This window comes from Meriones unguiculatus, chromosome 14 (assembly GCF_030254825.1).
Source record: "Meriones unguiculatus strain TT.TT164.6M chromosome 14, Bangor_MerUng_6.1, whole genome shotgun sequence".
In the NCBI taxonomy this organism is placed as follows: domain Eukaryota; kingdom Metazoa; phylum Chordata; class Mammalia; order Rodentia; family Muridae; genus Meriones; species Meriones unguiculatus.
Genome location: NC_083361.1, coordinates 6,673,043 through 6,688,603, shown reverse-complemented (window position 1 = coordinate 6,688,603; position 15,561 = coordinate 6,673,043). Strand labels below are relative to the sequence as shown.

The following is a 15,561-nucleotide window of genomic DNA, read 5'->3' as shown; positions in this document are numbered from 1 at the left end:
AGCATCTGCTTAGATTTTTTACTCATGATTAATTGGGCTGTTTGGTTTTTAATTATCTAGTTGTGAGACTTTTTTTTTTTTAATATTCTGGATAGAAGTCACTTGGTAGACACCCGGTTTCATTTTTTATTATTTTTATTTTATTTTTTCACCCGATTCTAAACCCAGGTTCCGCATGTGAGAGAAAATTTGCAGTGTTTGTTTTAACGAGTTTGGTTTCTTTTTTTCACCTAACACAATTTCCAGTTCCGTTTTCCTGTGCAGCTTCATAAAATTCCATTGTGTACATATGTCACATTTTCTGTATCCATTTGTCTGTTGATGGATGTCTAGGCTGGTCCCGCTCCCAGGCTATTGTGAAGGGTACAGTGGTGACACAGATGTGCAAGCCTGTCTGTGATTACAGGCCAAAGTCCTCTGGATGAGCACCTCAGAGTAGCACAGCTGAGGTGTAAGTCCTATTTGGGGTGGTCTTTTTAAACTTAATAGTCTATTCCTAATTTTCGTAGATAAACAAGGAGACCCCCCCATAAATGTATTTAGTCTATCTGTAGAAATAAACATGATTTTTTGCCTTTGATCTATTGATGAAAGAAATTGTACTAATAGATATGTTACTATTGAGCCATTCTGTAATGCATTTCTGAATTAAATTGTAATTGGTACATAAACATTGTATCACATTTCCTGTTCAATAACCATAAGGTTTATAATCTCTTTGTGATTCTCTCTCATGAATTATTTAGACTCTTAAGCATTTCAAGGACTTTTTTTTTCCTTTTTTGCTTTTTAAAAAAATCAATGTCTAGTTTTGTTGCTTTGTAGTGAGAGGTTGTGGTTTGTGTTTATTGATTATTTAATTTTAGTTGAGAATTGCTTTGTGTTATGGTTAGGGTGTGGTCACTGTTGCTCCTTATGCTTGAAATACTACATGCCTTAATTGTTCGGTGCCTAATTCCATGTCTACCCACATACATTTTTTAACTTAGTCTTCTTATATTTATTTTCTTTATTTCTTCAATATCTTTAAATTTTGCCTGTTTTTATTTATCAACACCGGAACGTGATGCATTAAAAACCACTCCCCAAGTGGTTATGAATTTGCTGATTCTTCTTCATGATTTTATCAAACTTTGACTCTGTTTTTATAAAGTAATGTTTTTAGGTACATACAAGTTCAAGATTTCTATATTTTCCTGGAGAACTACCTTCTTATTCTTCGTGTAATAACCCTTTTAATCCCTTTCACTATTTTTATATCCATTAAACTCTAGTTTGATTTACTGTTATAAAAATAACTTCGTTCCTGCAAGCTATGGGCAGTTGACAAAGGAGAACTCTCCCTTTCAGTGGGCTAGGGGAAGGGGATGGGGGGAAGACAGAGGGAGGGTGGGACTGGGAGCAGTTGAGGCAGCGGGCTTTAATTGGGATATATAATGAATAAATTATGAAAGAAAATTAAAAAATAAAAATAAAATAACTTTGTCTTGGTGATTTGTCTGCTATATGGTGGTTTGGTATGTATGAGAGAGATAGAGAGAAAGAGAGAGAGAGATTGCTATTTCTTTACTTTCAGCATTTCTGAAACATCATACTGCTTTGGGAGTTTCAGAGCAACTTTAATCTGTTTTCATGTTTACCAATATATCTGTATTCCTTTCCTTTAGAAAAAGAATATTTTTAAAGATTCTTTTTTAACTCTGTGTGTCTGTGTCATGTGTGTCCATGTCCGAGTATACATGTGTCTGTGTGTCCGTGTGTGTGTGTATGTGTTTGTGTGTATGTGTGTGTGTGCAGTGCTCTTGGAGACCATAAGAGGGCATCACCTCCCCTGGATCTAGAGTTACAGGAGTTGGGGAGCTCTCATGTGGGTGCTGGGAACTGAACTCTGGTCCTCTGTAAAGTCCAGAGATCTTAACCGTGGAGCTATCTCCCCAGCCCCTCTGTGTTCTTTCTTAAACCTTTTTTTCACTCTATGTATATTGGATTTTCATCATTGTTAAAGTCTGTCCTGGTTTCAAAGGACCGATGGCACCTTATCCCTTCCCATTTCCCTTTTCTCGCTGTGCCTGGCTTGGAACTTGCATCTTTAAAAAAAAAAAATTGTTCTAGTGTGTATCAGTATATTGTTAATCTACACATATGGACTGATGCAGAATAACTGAAATGGAAACATCTTGGAACACTTGAGTTCTGATCACACCCTCATCCTCTTTCTTTCACTGTTTAATGCTAACCATGCATTGTTTAAAGTCTGCCCAGCTAAAAGAGCAGCATAGTCCTTTGGCTATTTTGATAGCTAACTCTTGTTGACCTACTTTACCTCTGTATTCCAAACCCTGATCTTTGCTGCCTTTGGATGTCTGCAGAGACGACCAATGTAAGCTCCCTTAACACTTGTTCATTTGGATGTTATTTTGTTCTTTTAAAAAATTATTTTTGATTATTCTTTGAAATTCCATACATGTATACAGGGCATTTTGATCATGTCTACCATTATTTCCTGCTTTGTATTTTAATATGAATAATTGAGCTAGGTATAGAATTCTGTTGTGTGTTTCTCATTTCTTTCTTTGCTCTCTTCTCTTCTCTTTCCCATTTACCCCTTCCTTTTCTTCTCTTCTCTTTTCTTTACCCTCCTTCCTTCCTCCCTCTCTTCCTTTCTTCCACAGAGTCTCAGGACAGCCCAGGCTGGCCTCCAACTCCTGATCCTGCCTCATCTTCCTGAGTGATAGAATCATAGGTGAGCAAAGTAGGGCTAACACTTTTCCTACATCTTGCAAATTTGGTCACTATCTCTTCAATAGTTTCTTTCCTTTTGTATCAGTCATTTTTTCTCATTGCCATGACAATTTACAAAAGCAGCCTAGGGCAGGAAGGGCTTATTTGGACTCTGAGTTTGAAGCTACAGCCCATCTTAGAGGGAAAGACAGCTCTGCGGCAGTGGCTATGGGGGTAGCAGCATGAGGCAGGAAGAGAGAGAGAGAGAGAGAGATGCATGCGTATGATTCACTAGCTTCCTCTTCTTTATTCAGTCCAGAATCGCAAACCATAGAACGGTTCCCCCTACATTCAGGGCGGGTCTCCCCTCCTCACTTAAACTTTCCTGGAAAAGGCATACGAAGTAAGCTCTGTCTCCTGGGTAATTCAAATCCTATCACGCCAACGACCAAGGCAGCACAAGCGTAGAGTGTAAACTTGGATCCTGCAGAGGACCACTGAGACTTGACTTTCTCTCCAGCACTCCGTAACCAGAGAAAACTAGCCAGGAGGTGCTGGCGCACACCTTTAATCCCAGCACGGCAGAGGCCGGTGGATCTCTGAGTCTGAGGCCAGCCTAGTCTAAAGAGCAAGTTCAGGGTAGCCAGGGCTACACAGAAAAACCCAGCCTGGGAAGGAAAAATAAATAAATAAATACATAAATAAATAAATAAACAAACAGCAACAACAAAAAACAGAGAAAACTATTTCAACTCTCAGTTCCTCTGTTTAGCTGTCTATAGAATGGGACAATAATATTAATAAACTCTTAGGTCATTGTTTGAATGAAACAGTTTAAACATGCAAAGCGCTTAATCTACAGCTCCTGGATTAATCTTAAGCTCCTGGTTCGCAGTCAGCCTTGGTTTTGAGTGTACACATTCAGCAGAGGCCTGGCGCTGACATGGACTTCTTCGCCTACAGCCCATTACTGCAAATTATCTGGAAGGCACTTAACTTTCTTTGGGTCCCCAGGGCAGCTGTTGCTGCCAGAGTCTCCGTGATTAATGACATTGTTTGGGGCTTTTCTTATTCCACTCCCTTATCACCTCAGTCTCATGTTTCCCGTGTAACCTGCGTGTTTATGTCGGATTCATCTGGAAGCCGGCGTCTCCTACTTTGCTAACTAGTCTATTCTGAATCCCTGGAAATGTGCTTTTGAAATTCCAATTACTATAGTTCTCATTTCTTGACACTCTGCGGAGATATTGAAAATCTACATGCCTGCCTTTTATGGTTTCCTGTTTTTTTCTTTATTGCTTTGATTCTTTTTTTTTTTTTTTTTTTTAATTTTTTTCACTTGAGGCAGTGTCTCGTTATGCAACCCGGGTTGGCTTTGAACTTATGATGTAGCCCAGGCTGGCTTCAAATTCACAACAATCCTCCTGCCTCGGCCTTTCAGAGTACTGGGATTGCAGACATAAGCCACCTCTTTCGAGCGTGAGTTTGTCTGTCCCCTCAGTGGTTTAGAGTGGAAATGCTCGCATAGACAATAAGTAAATACATGCAAATCAGATTCTGTTCTGAGCTGAGGTTCTGGTCTGTTTCCTCATCATCCCGACTTCACGATGAGTCATTTCCTTATGTGGATTATGGTTCCTGTGCACTATTCTACAGAAGCAAAAATTATCCAGGCTAATTTAAGGGTTGGTGGAGTTTTTTTTTTTTTTTTTAATGGTATCCCTGTGTTGTCAAAGTTGGAAATTATCTCTTCTGGGGAGCTTGCATGAGTGCATGTGTCTGGGATCTGTTTTTCCTGTTATTTCTGTCACGGGGTGGGGATTTCAGTATCACACAGGTAACGGAATTGTGGATTCCATAGCCACGGAGCAGGCTTGTGGGGGGCGGGGGGTGGACCCTCTTTTTTTCCAGAAGACATTTTCCTTTTGCACAGTGATTTTTTTTTCTGCTTTCCTTAGAGGTTGATGGTTTTGCTTTCTTTTGTTGGTGGTATTCTGGTTTTGTTGTTGCTGTTGTTTTTGCATTTACTGTAAGATAACCTTCCTCAGTCAGTTCTTTCCTTCTGCCACTTGGGTTCCTGGGATCGCGGTTAAGTCAGGGTCTTCCTGCACCTGCCTCCTAAGGAGCTGGGGTTACACCGGGCCTGGCTGGAGGCCGAGTCTAGGTTTCATCACATTGCGGTTGCGGCCACCTGGAGCCCAGGCCAGTCCTAGGCTTACGGGGACCAGGCTGCATCGAATCCATTTTGAGCACCAAGGCCCTGACCTCTGGGTTCTTTCATCCATCCTTTGGGGCTCTTATGAACACTATCATCATTTTTTAATCTTCCCCTCCCTTCCCTCTCCCCATATTTGTAACTTTTCTCCTCTTCCTCCTCTTTGTTTCCTTGCCCCACTTCTCTTTCCCTCCTCCCCTTCCCCATTCTTTTCCTCTCTCCCCTTCTCTTCTTCTTCCTCTTCCCCCTCCTTTTCCTCCTTCTGTTCCCTCTCCTCCTCCTTTCCCCCCTGTTCTTCCTCATCCTTCATTTTTCCCCCTTCCTCACTCCCCTCCTCCATAATAAAGAAATCTTGGAAGTGTGTATTAATTATTTTATGTTCTGTTTTATCTGGCAATTCTGTACATTTTTGCTGGGGCTGGTGCAGAGGAGGCTGTGTCTAATGTGATCTATTTAGACTTTGCATCTATAGTAACAAGGAAGATTAGTCTGTGATTTTATTTTTCTTTCATCTTTGGCAGGTTTTAGTAGCAGGGTTATGCGTTATTCATAAAATTAATTAGGAAGGTTTTCTGCCTTCTTTATCCTCTGGAACATTTTAAATGGGATAGAAAATGTCTTTTCCTCGAAGGCTGGAGCTAGCAATCCGGGCATGTTTCACGCCTTCATTTTCTATTCAGATTTCCCACATTTTAAGTCAGTTTGTATCATTTTTGCCTCCTAAGACTACCATACATTCAATCGGAAGGTTACATTAGAATTCTATGTGGCGTTCTTATATTATAACAACTTTTTGGCACAAATGCTATGATTCTTTTTTTCATTAGGGTTTTCCCCTCTATTCCTTTTTCCTTTTAACATTTTTGGGCACAAAACCCAGGGCCTTGAGCATGGTAAGTACTGGCCCCTCTGCTGAGCCCCCCTCCCACCCCTCTGAGGGTTCTGGGCAGGTACTTACTTCACCACTGCACTATAAGGCCCTCTCTCTTCTCCATTAGAACCTTACTGGAGACCGCCATATTTCATTGGCCTTCGTGAGGAAACAGCTGATAGATTTATTCATCTTCCCTTGAACATCTGAAAGGCATCACTTTCTTTCATTATCTTAAATACCTGTCAGGACTTAACTTTCTTACTCATTTTCACATTTTTAAAAGTTGAATGTCCAGGTCATTTATTATCTATTATCTTTTCTTCTTCTTTTTTTTTTTTTTTAAATGAATGTAACACTCTAGCTGGTAGTTTTCTCTGAGCATAATTCTGGCTACATTCCATAAGTTTTGATAGGCACCAGTTGCCATTATCATAATTTTTCATAGCCTAAAATTGCTGTTTTTATTTCCTCCTTGATGTGAGAGAAGAATTCAGAAGAATACTCGGGAGCTTCTTTTTTTATCATTAATTTCTAGCTCAATAGTAATATATCCTGTACGCTTCTGAAGAATTACTATGCTTTCTTGAGACCTAAAATGATGCTGATTATAATGCACACCATTATTTTTTTTGTACAAGTGAAAAAAAAAAAAAAGGAGGAACAGTGCTGCTTAAGCTCTACTATCTTATCAATTATCAGAAGCATCCTGGCTTCAGAGCCGATGTCAAAAGAGATGAAACTCATCTTAAGTGGCTGAAATGCGCCTCATGGCGAGGGACGCACATTAAGTTACATTTGTGATACACTGTGCCTGGGCATGTAGCCTGTCATCACTCCTTAAAAATTATTGTATATGTTTTGCCTGCATGTGTGTCTGTGTACCATGTGTCGGGGGAGCTGCTCTGTGGGTGCTTGGAACTGAAACCAGCTCCTCTAGAAAAGCAGTCAGTGCTTTTAACCAACAGAGCATCTCTCTAATGAATACATACATATACACATACATACAAACATGCACACATGCATATTTCTACACTTCTGTGCATCTCGAATCTTCTGTATCCCTGTCATTTCGCGGAAGCCCCATGCTCATTCTGAGTTTGAATGGAGCCTGTCAAAATCTTCTGCTCTGATGACAGCATTGTTAATTTTGTTTGTGATTGTGATATTGTCACTTTCATTCATGGCTCCTGTCTTTTATTTAACTCCTTCTTCAAGCCTTTGGAAACACAAATTTCTCTTCCCTGGGGAAGGTCAAGTATGTGTTTTCTACTTTCTTCCATCAAAATCAATGTTGTAGCCAATATTTTTCCTGTCATTTTTTTAGTATTTGATTTTATTGCATTTCGGTTAGATTATAACTTCTATTGAGATTTCTTTTTCTGTAGTCTAACATAAACCAACTTTTCAAAAATAATTTTCGATTGAAAAAAAACTGTATTCTGTTTGCTGAACACAGAAATGTTTTGAAGAAAGCCAGATTTTATTAATCAGATTATTTATATCACCTTTAAAATCTATTTTATTTTAAATTGTGTGTGTGTGCATGTGCCTCTGTGTGGGTACGTCCATGTGAGTGCAGTGCCTGTGGAGGCCAGAAGAGGGCATCAGACCCCCTGGAGCTGGAGTTCCATGTGGTTGTGAGCTGCCTGACATGGATGCTTTGACCTAAACTCAGGTCCTAGGCAGGACCAGTGCTCACTTTTGAGCTCTGAGCCATCTCTCCAGAGTGTTCTTGACTTATTTTTGTTCTGACTTTGTTTTGTGAGAAAAGGTCTCACTGTGTAGCCCAAGTTGACTGTGAATTCCTTCCTACATTAGCCTCTTGGGTGCTGGGATTACAGACAGAAGCAGCCGCTTCCTAGCTTGCCCTCACTTAATTTTAATTGTATAATTTGCTTATTAAAAAAAAATCTTAAAATGTGTCATGCACCTTTAATCCCAGCACTTGGGAGACAGAGGCAGGCAGATCTCTGTGAGTTTGAAGCCAGCCTGGTCTACATAGCAAGGTCCAGGACAGCCAAGGATACATAGTGAGACCTTATCCCAGACAAAACAAAACAAAGCAAGGGACTGGAGATATGGCTCAGCAGTAAAGAACACTAGTTGATCTTTCAGAGGACCTAGGTTCAATTCCCAGCACCCACACAGTGGCTCACAGTCGCCCGCAACTCAAGTTCCAGGGGAGTCTGGTGCCCTCTTCTGATCTCCACAGATAACTGGTATACACACAGATGTTATACAAACACCCATGTAGGCGAAACACTCACACCCATACATAAACAAATTAACAAGTAAAAAAAATACATATTTTTTTTTTCAAACCTCAAACGAGTCAAGAAGTGTTGAAACCTTGAGGAACCAGGAATTTTTTTGCCCCGACCTTGGCTTTATAGACTTCGGTGCTGTGTCGTGAAGTGTAGCTTAGCCTTTGGCAGGTTCCCTCTGTGGAAATGACTCCTGGCCTCCTCCCAACAGTGCCTTCTCGCCTCTCAGCTGGGCTTTTCTCCTCCGCCCAGCCTCCTAACCTCTGGGTGGCTGCCCAGATCTCTGAGCGGGGGCTTTCGGGGATATGTTTTCCCTTTCTGACCCCGATCTAGTGCTGTGGTTTGGATACGTGTCTCCTAAAAGCCCACAAGTTAAAAGCTCGTTGCTGTTGAGAGGCAGTGGAACCGATAAAGGGTTGGGCCTAATAGAAGGGATCGGATCACCGAGGGTGTGCATGGAAGGGGAAAATGGGATGGAAGCCCCCATCTTTTGTTCCCTTTGCTTCCTGGATGCCATGAGGCAGTCAGCTCACTTCTACCCGCCTTGATGCTCCACACTTCCACAGACCCAAAGCAACGGTGCCAAATGAACGTGGGGTGACACCTCCCCAACTGTGAGCCAAAGTAGACCTTTCCTCTTCTTAACTCGAGTGGCTCGGCTATTTTGTCACAGTGATGGAAACCTGACGCACCAGCTTCCCGCTGTGGATACAGGCCCTGCCTTTCTTTCTCTGTTTCTTTGATCCTTCTGCTGGGAATTGGGGGAGAAAAAGGAATTAAACAAGTAGTTATTCTTGCCGCTTTTGGCCCAGAAACCCCTTTGCTTCCACTGCTGCTTTTCCAAGCACGAAAATTATTTACCCGGGCTACAGCTTCACTTTCTTCCCCAGTCTCGATTTCCCACTCACGTGGAGTAGACGTCTTCTTGGGAAAGAGTTTACGGCAGCAGCCTTGACCTTGAAAGTGGGAGTGCAGCGCTGTATGGCCGTAAGCAGCTCTGACTGCAGAGGTAAAACTTATTCCTGCACGTATACACCTATGGTAAAGCTTAAGTTGTAAATTGTCCACTGTAAGAGATTAATAATAACTAATACTATGGCAGCTATATCTATAACTATATATATATAACACTATATAGTCTAATATGAATCCCTGGAAACCCAACTATGCAATGTCCCAGGTAATCCTTGACTGTGGTTAGCAGAAGCCATAGAAAATGGAGGCGCAGTGGGGGAGCCTGGGGGCAGGCATCCCTACTGTGCTTCCCTCCTGTCGCTGGCCGTCATGGGAAGAGGCTCTTCCTCTGACCGGAGAGGACAGTATCAGGTGGCCATCAGTCTGCAGAACATGCTCCCTGCTCCTGACATGGACTGAGGTGCACGGACTACTGTGCTACCTCGTGGAGTGCTAACTGGACCCCCGAGAGCAGCCAATGAGGGGGACCCCACGGTGAGCGCCATGCCGGCCATCCGCACGGTAGGATGGATGGAGCACAGCTCATGTCTGTGCTTCCTGTGTGCTCGCAGGTCACCTCCAGGATCACCTCCCGCCCCCACAGGGGTCCTGGTCCTTCCCCAAACGAGGATTGCACAGCAGGGCCATCAGAAAGAGAGGATGCCTGTGCCCGGCCTGGCTCTCCCCGGCCAGAGCCTCTGCTCCGGCTGTCTACGGGTCCCCGGCTATGTCATCTTTCCGCCACACGGTGCACAGTGACTCGGCGAAAGAGCTGACCCTCATGACTCCGGGCTCCACCTGCAGCCGGGCTGGTCTCGAAAAAGTCCCTCCCCTGGTTACAGTCTGTCCATCAGACCTGTGTGGGGAGTGTGCCTCACCCGCTCCCTGCCTCCCCATCAGGCCTCACCCTGCATCAGGCATGGCGGCACGCTGGGGTCCCTTGCTCGGCAGTATCCCTGGGAACTCCGTAGGGCCAGCCAGGTCTGATCAGCACACAGTAGGTGCTCACTGAGGGTGTTTGAAACAGAGATGACGTGAAATGGCGGGGTGGTGGTGGTGGAGGAGGTGGCAATGCCAAGTGGGGAGGAGAGGCTGCTGCTGAGCCAAGCCCGGGGGCTTGGCTGTTCTAGCTCCCGAGCTTGCCGCACTGTTCCCAGCGGGTGCCAGCTCTGAATGCCTGCTTAAGTCACTTCACGAAGCTCAGCTTCTCAATCTGTTTTTTTTTTTTTTTTATTTGCAAGGGCCAGATCCGTCTTCCTTTTTTAAAAGTCAAGCTTCTGAGAGAGTCATTTATATTCACAGTGATTCTCCTTTCAAACAACGTCTTTGAATGGGGTGTTTGGAGTTGTGGAACATAGGGGTTGTGTCAGCAGAGGCTGGGGGTTGCACAGAATCTCCTCGGCAGGACTCCGGGGACGTGTGGGCAGAGGGGGCGTCCTCAGGTCCGTGAGACCTGTGGGGGGGACCTTCAGCCTGTTCACTGATGGGTCGATTGCCAAAGTGGCCCCTGGGCCACTTCTCTGTGTTGGAGGTGTGAGCATCCCCAGTGAGGTCAGACATAATTTGAACTCTCGGCCCAGTAGCTGGTGGAGTTGATTTGGAAAGCTGCGGAGCCTCCAGGAGGCAGGGCTGAGCTGGAGGAAGGGAGCCCGGGGGGGGGGGGCAGTCTGAGGTTTGTCCCCTGGCCTGCCAACACGGGTGCATTCTAAGCTGCACACACCGGGCGCCATGAATGCCTCCGTGCTCTCTCCACCCGTAACTCTCCGAAACCGAACCAGACACGTCCGTCTCTCTTTCCTTAGGTTGCTGCGGTCAAAGCCTGGCAGGTACTATTTTGGGGAAAGGAGAGCCGTTTCTGCTGAGCATAGTGGCGATTCTGGTGTCTGTGTCTGTGTGTGCGTGGGCGGGGGGGCTGGATTCCGTAGCCATGCCTTGGGATATTCTGGCCAGTCAAGAAGCACACAGTAGGTCAGCCTGGGCTCCCTGGGCAAGATACCCGGGAGCTATTCTGTAAAAAGAAATGTGTTCTAAGTTGTTTTGTGTTGTGTGCACAAGTGTTTTGCTTTTGAGTAGGTCTGTGCGTCACATGTGTCCTTGAAACCATCCTTGTGAGCCACGTGATATGGGTGATGGAAAGCAAACCCAGGTCCTGTGGAAGAACAAGTGCTCTGAACCACTGAGCCATCTGTCCGGCCCCAAGATTTATTTTAGTTTTGATTGTGCGTGTCTGTCTGCCTGTGGGGTGTGTGTGTGTGTGTGTGTGTGTGTGTGTGTGTGTGTGTGTGTTCACGCGCACATGAGTGCAGGTGCCCACAGACCAGAAGAGAGCATCCTTTCTCCTGGAGCTGACGTTACGGGTGCTAACCTGATGTGGTGCAGGGAACCAAACTCTGATCCACCGGAAGAGCAGCAAGCACTCCTAACCTCGGAGCTGTCTCTCCAGCCCCACGTGGGGAAGAACCCAGCTAGGCTGAGGTCCAGGAAGGCTTCTGCCGTAGTGCCAGTGTGGAGCGCACTGAAGTGGGTGAAAACTTCACAGGAATCTTCACCCTAACCATGCTGCTTGACTGCTTTCCTCGTGAGGCCGTTTCCCTGTGTCTTCACGTGTGGATTTAGAGTGGGGAACCAATACGGCTCAGCCTCGGCTTCCGGGCATTTCCACTATCGTTTGTCTGAGTGACCGTGCTGAGTGGCTCACTCAAAGTTTAACGGGCAAGTTAATAGTTAATAGACAGGTAATTTATGCAGAACTATAAGTGTAATTTAGGCTGTAGGTCAAAAAAACTTTCTCTGAAAGTGGTGAATGTCCCGGGCTTTGGGGCCACAGGTCCCTGCCGGATCTGCAGAACTCTGATGCTGCAGAGTGAGGGCAGCCAGGGATGGAACGGGATCACGCGGGTGTGGCTGTGTCCCGGGAACAGTTTATTTGCAGGGCTGGGATGTGGCTCCATGGTAGGGGCCCTCCTTTAGCCTATACAAGGCCCTAGATCCAATGCCCGGCCCTACAGAAAGCAAGTAAAAATTGTAGAGTTTGGCTAAGGAAACAGGTGGCTGGCAAGTTTGGCCCATGGGCCATCATTGGTGGGTTTCTGACTAATCCGGCCACCAAGGGCTGTGAAGATAGAGAAAGTGGGAAGTGGGGTGCAGCAGGCTCTTAGTCAGAATGCTTGTGCTGTAGAACTGTAGAACTTAAACTTAGTTTTATATCATTGTTGTTTATCAGATCGTTAATGTATATCATTATTATTAGATTTACTTATGTGTTTGGGTGATTTGCCCACTTGTATGTTTGTACCACATGTATGCCTGATGCCTTCAGAGGCCCAGAAGAGGGCATTAGATCCCCTGGAACTGGATTCCAAATGGTTGTGAGCCATCATGTGGGTGCTGGGAACGGAACCCCGGTCCTCTGGAAAAACAGCCCCTTATTAAATGTTTTGATATGTGTATGCATGTGTATCTGTGTGGGTATGCGCTTGTGAGTGAGTACAGGTGCCCACCGAGGCCAGACGATCCTGGGGCTGTCAGATCCCCGGAGCTGGAGTTTTGGGCAGTTGTGGGTCATCTGATGTGGGTGCTGGGAATTGAACATAGACTCTCTACAAGAGCAGGATGTGCCGTTCGCTAACCATCAAGCCATCTCTCCTGCTGCCAGAAATGCTTTCCGAAAGCGTTGCCTGCCGTCTCTTCCGGCTGGGCAACAGGGTGGGCCCAGGCCTCCCAAGGCCAGGAGTTGGACCCTCTGAGGACTGGTTCCTTGATGCCTCTTGAGGCAGAGATCCTCTGGACGGTGCAAGTTGCAGAAGGCCCAGGCTTGCACGCGACTGGCCGGCAGTAGGAACACAAACGGAGAGATGATGAACAAGGGTCTTGGAGTGGCTTGCAGAGGCCAAGGGGAGCCCCAGAAGTCAGCTGGAGCAGACCAGTTCTCAGGTTTGGGAAGAGGCCTGTGGCATGCCTGCACTGGATGCTGAAAGGTAGGGCTCCTTGGTGGCATCAGAAACTACTGTGCTTCACTTGGTTTTCTTGGAGATCACGCCTGAGCTCTGAGGGCTGAGTTGAGGCAGTGTGGGCTGCAGGCAGGCGGAGCGCATTAGCACAGGGCTGTGTAGACTGTGCTAATTAGTCACGTGACCATGGATAGTCCACGTGGAATGAATGCTCCACATAACACGTGACTGGGAAACTCAAGATGGCCCTTCTGCTATGCCCACTGAAGCCCATCGGGGTCTGTGTGAGTGTGCATGTGTGTGCACCTTCAGACATGGGAACACACTGGTTAACTTCTCACTGCCGTGACCAAAATGCTTGGCAGAGACAGCTCACAGACTGGAGATTTATTTTGGTTCGCAGTTTCAGACTTCAGTCCATCGTGACCGGAAGGCATGGCAAAGCAACTCAGTTCACATTACATGGCTCAGGAGGCCAAAAGTGGCCAGGGATGATATGCCCCCTGAGGACCCACTTTCTCCAGTCAGTTCCCGCCCCATAAGATTCTGCATTCTCCCACAATAGTGCCTTAGCCCTGGGACCAGCTTTCAAAACGTGAGCCTGTGGGAGACATTTCATATTTGAATCCTTACCAGTGAGCAAACAGAGGGCCCCAGCGTCTCCCTCCATCGTCCCCCTCCATTGCCCCTGAGGGACTCCCGTCTGCCTGGTGTTGCCGAAGCAGATTAGAAGGAAGGTGGCTTTTAGCAGTCCATGAAGCAAGGCAGGACGGGGCTATCCTGAGGCCACCTCAGCAGAGAAGGAGGAGGAGATTTTAAGAAGGAAGAAGGGCTGAGGTGGGAGGCTGCAAGCCGTGCACGGCAGAGGACACTGGCAGAGGTGAGGATGGGTGGACATGGAAGTTATCAATCAAGGCACAGGGGGAGCATGAGGGCCCCGAGCGGAGCCCTCATGCCATCTTGGTGCAGTTTGAAGACAGAAGTCGGTTAGTACGATATTCTTGTGCAAACATCTGGAAGATGCCCAAAGCCAGCCTGACAGGCCAGGCCCTAGGTGTTCTTGGGGTGGGTGTTCACCTCTGTTTGGCACACCGAGGCTGGCACAGATCAGTACAGCAAGCATCATCCGGCCTTGAATAACGCTGTCTGTGGATGGAGATGCTAAAACAGTGTGCACCTTTGTGTCCCGCAGACCAGTGGTCAGCGCCTACCTCCTGGTGTTTTAGTTGCTTTTCTTGCTCTGACAGAGACACCCGGAAGAAGCAGCCTGAAGGAGGAAGGACATATTTTTGGCTCATTGGTCTGAGAGGATGCAGTCCACCACTGTGGGGAGCATGCTCAGGGCCGAGCCAGCAGCAGAAGAGGCGGCTGTTTACATTGTGTCTGAAGCTGGGGAGAGCAGAGCTCAGGCGTGGCTACATAGAAGGGCTGTGACCCCACGTCCAAAAGGTTCTGCCTCCGACACTGACCCACCAGCTGGAAACGGTGCCAACACTTGAGGCCCTGGGGGGTGTTCTCCAGCCAAACCCTAATACCCAGGGACCCCTCTCCGGGATCCGAGACTGGCTGTTACAGGAAGGGCATTGGGAAAAGCAGCAGAGGAGAAAGGCTTTATGCATCCCAGAGCAGAATTCCTCCCCTGCAGGCAATCGGATCCAATTCACACCCTCGCCCGAGCCCCAGGAGAACGGGCTGGCACTGGCTGTGTTTGGTAACATCGCAGCAAAGGCCACCTTGTCTCTATTTTCGTTCCCGCTAGCGCGTCGTCTTTCTGCACCTTTTCCAAAGTGTTCTTCCCTTCTGGAAGGCTCCAGTGCCAAGCACCCCCAGCTCCTTCCCGTTTTGGTAAATTAGGGAACAAATGGTGCCAACTTGTTCTCGGCTCTTTCTCGAGATGATTCGTAACCAGCTTATTTTCTTTTCCTCCATTGAGTGAACGCATTAAAACTAAAATTAAATCATTACCCGCAGCACACACGACAATCCCCTTCATAATTACATCCTTTTAATTGGCATCCAGGAGCCAGGCTCATTTATAGTTCTCACTGCAAAATGTCTGAAACACGTTGGTTTATTTATTTCATAATTTTTTTTGAAGGTTTAAAGGTCAACAAGAATATCTTACCTTAATTTGACAAGTGTGCAGGAAAATGATGCTAGACTCATTTGTGTTCAGGTAATGTACGGGGAGATCCATAAATCAAGCGGAGTGGAGTGGGGGCGGGTATCGGATGACGCCACGTCGGAGCCATCTGCCTCCGCTCTCAGCAAACAAAATCGATAACACAAAGAAAGCGCCGAAGACGCACTGATTGATGCCCCTGTGTCGGGGGAGAGACGTTGGCCATTTTTAGTGACTCTTCATATCCTGAGACAATGGGGTCTGATGGGGAGGGGTTGGGGGGTGGATGAGGGTGTCCATTAGCCTTGCCTTACACGTGTCAAAGAGTGACTCTGGTGTCTGTTCGAGGAAGGGTGACTGCAAGGTCCCTTCGGACCCGTGACTCTGCCCCTTCTGACGCCGCCTCTGCACGTGCTGCGAAGGCGTGGAAAGAAATTAACTGGACTGCGTTGCAGTGATTG

The 15,561-nt window shown here is 46.4% G+C and overlaps 1 protein-coding gene across 7 annotated transcripts in view; it reads left to right on the top strand.

The window, feature by feature from the left end:
* Chst8 (carbohydrate sulfotransferase 8) overlaps positions 1-15,561 on the top strand; it is a 127,542-nt gene that overhangs the window by 21,412 nt on the left and 90,569 nt on the right. The window contains exon 1 of one of the 7 annotated variants that reach the window (XM_060366721.1): positions 10,757-10,854. The exons of the other annotated variants lie outside the window; for them this stretch is intronic. The gene's annotated coding sequence lies outside the window, so the exon portion shown is untranslated. Of the gene's footprint in view, positions 1-10,756; positions 10,855-15,561 lie in introns of those variants that run through there. 7 annotated transcript variants of the gene reach the window in all.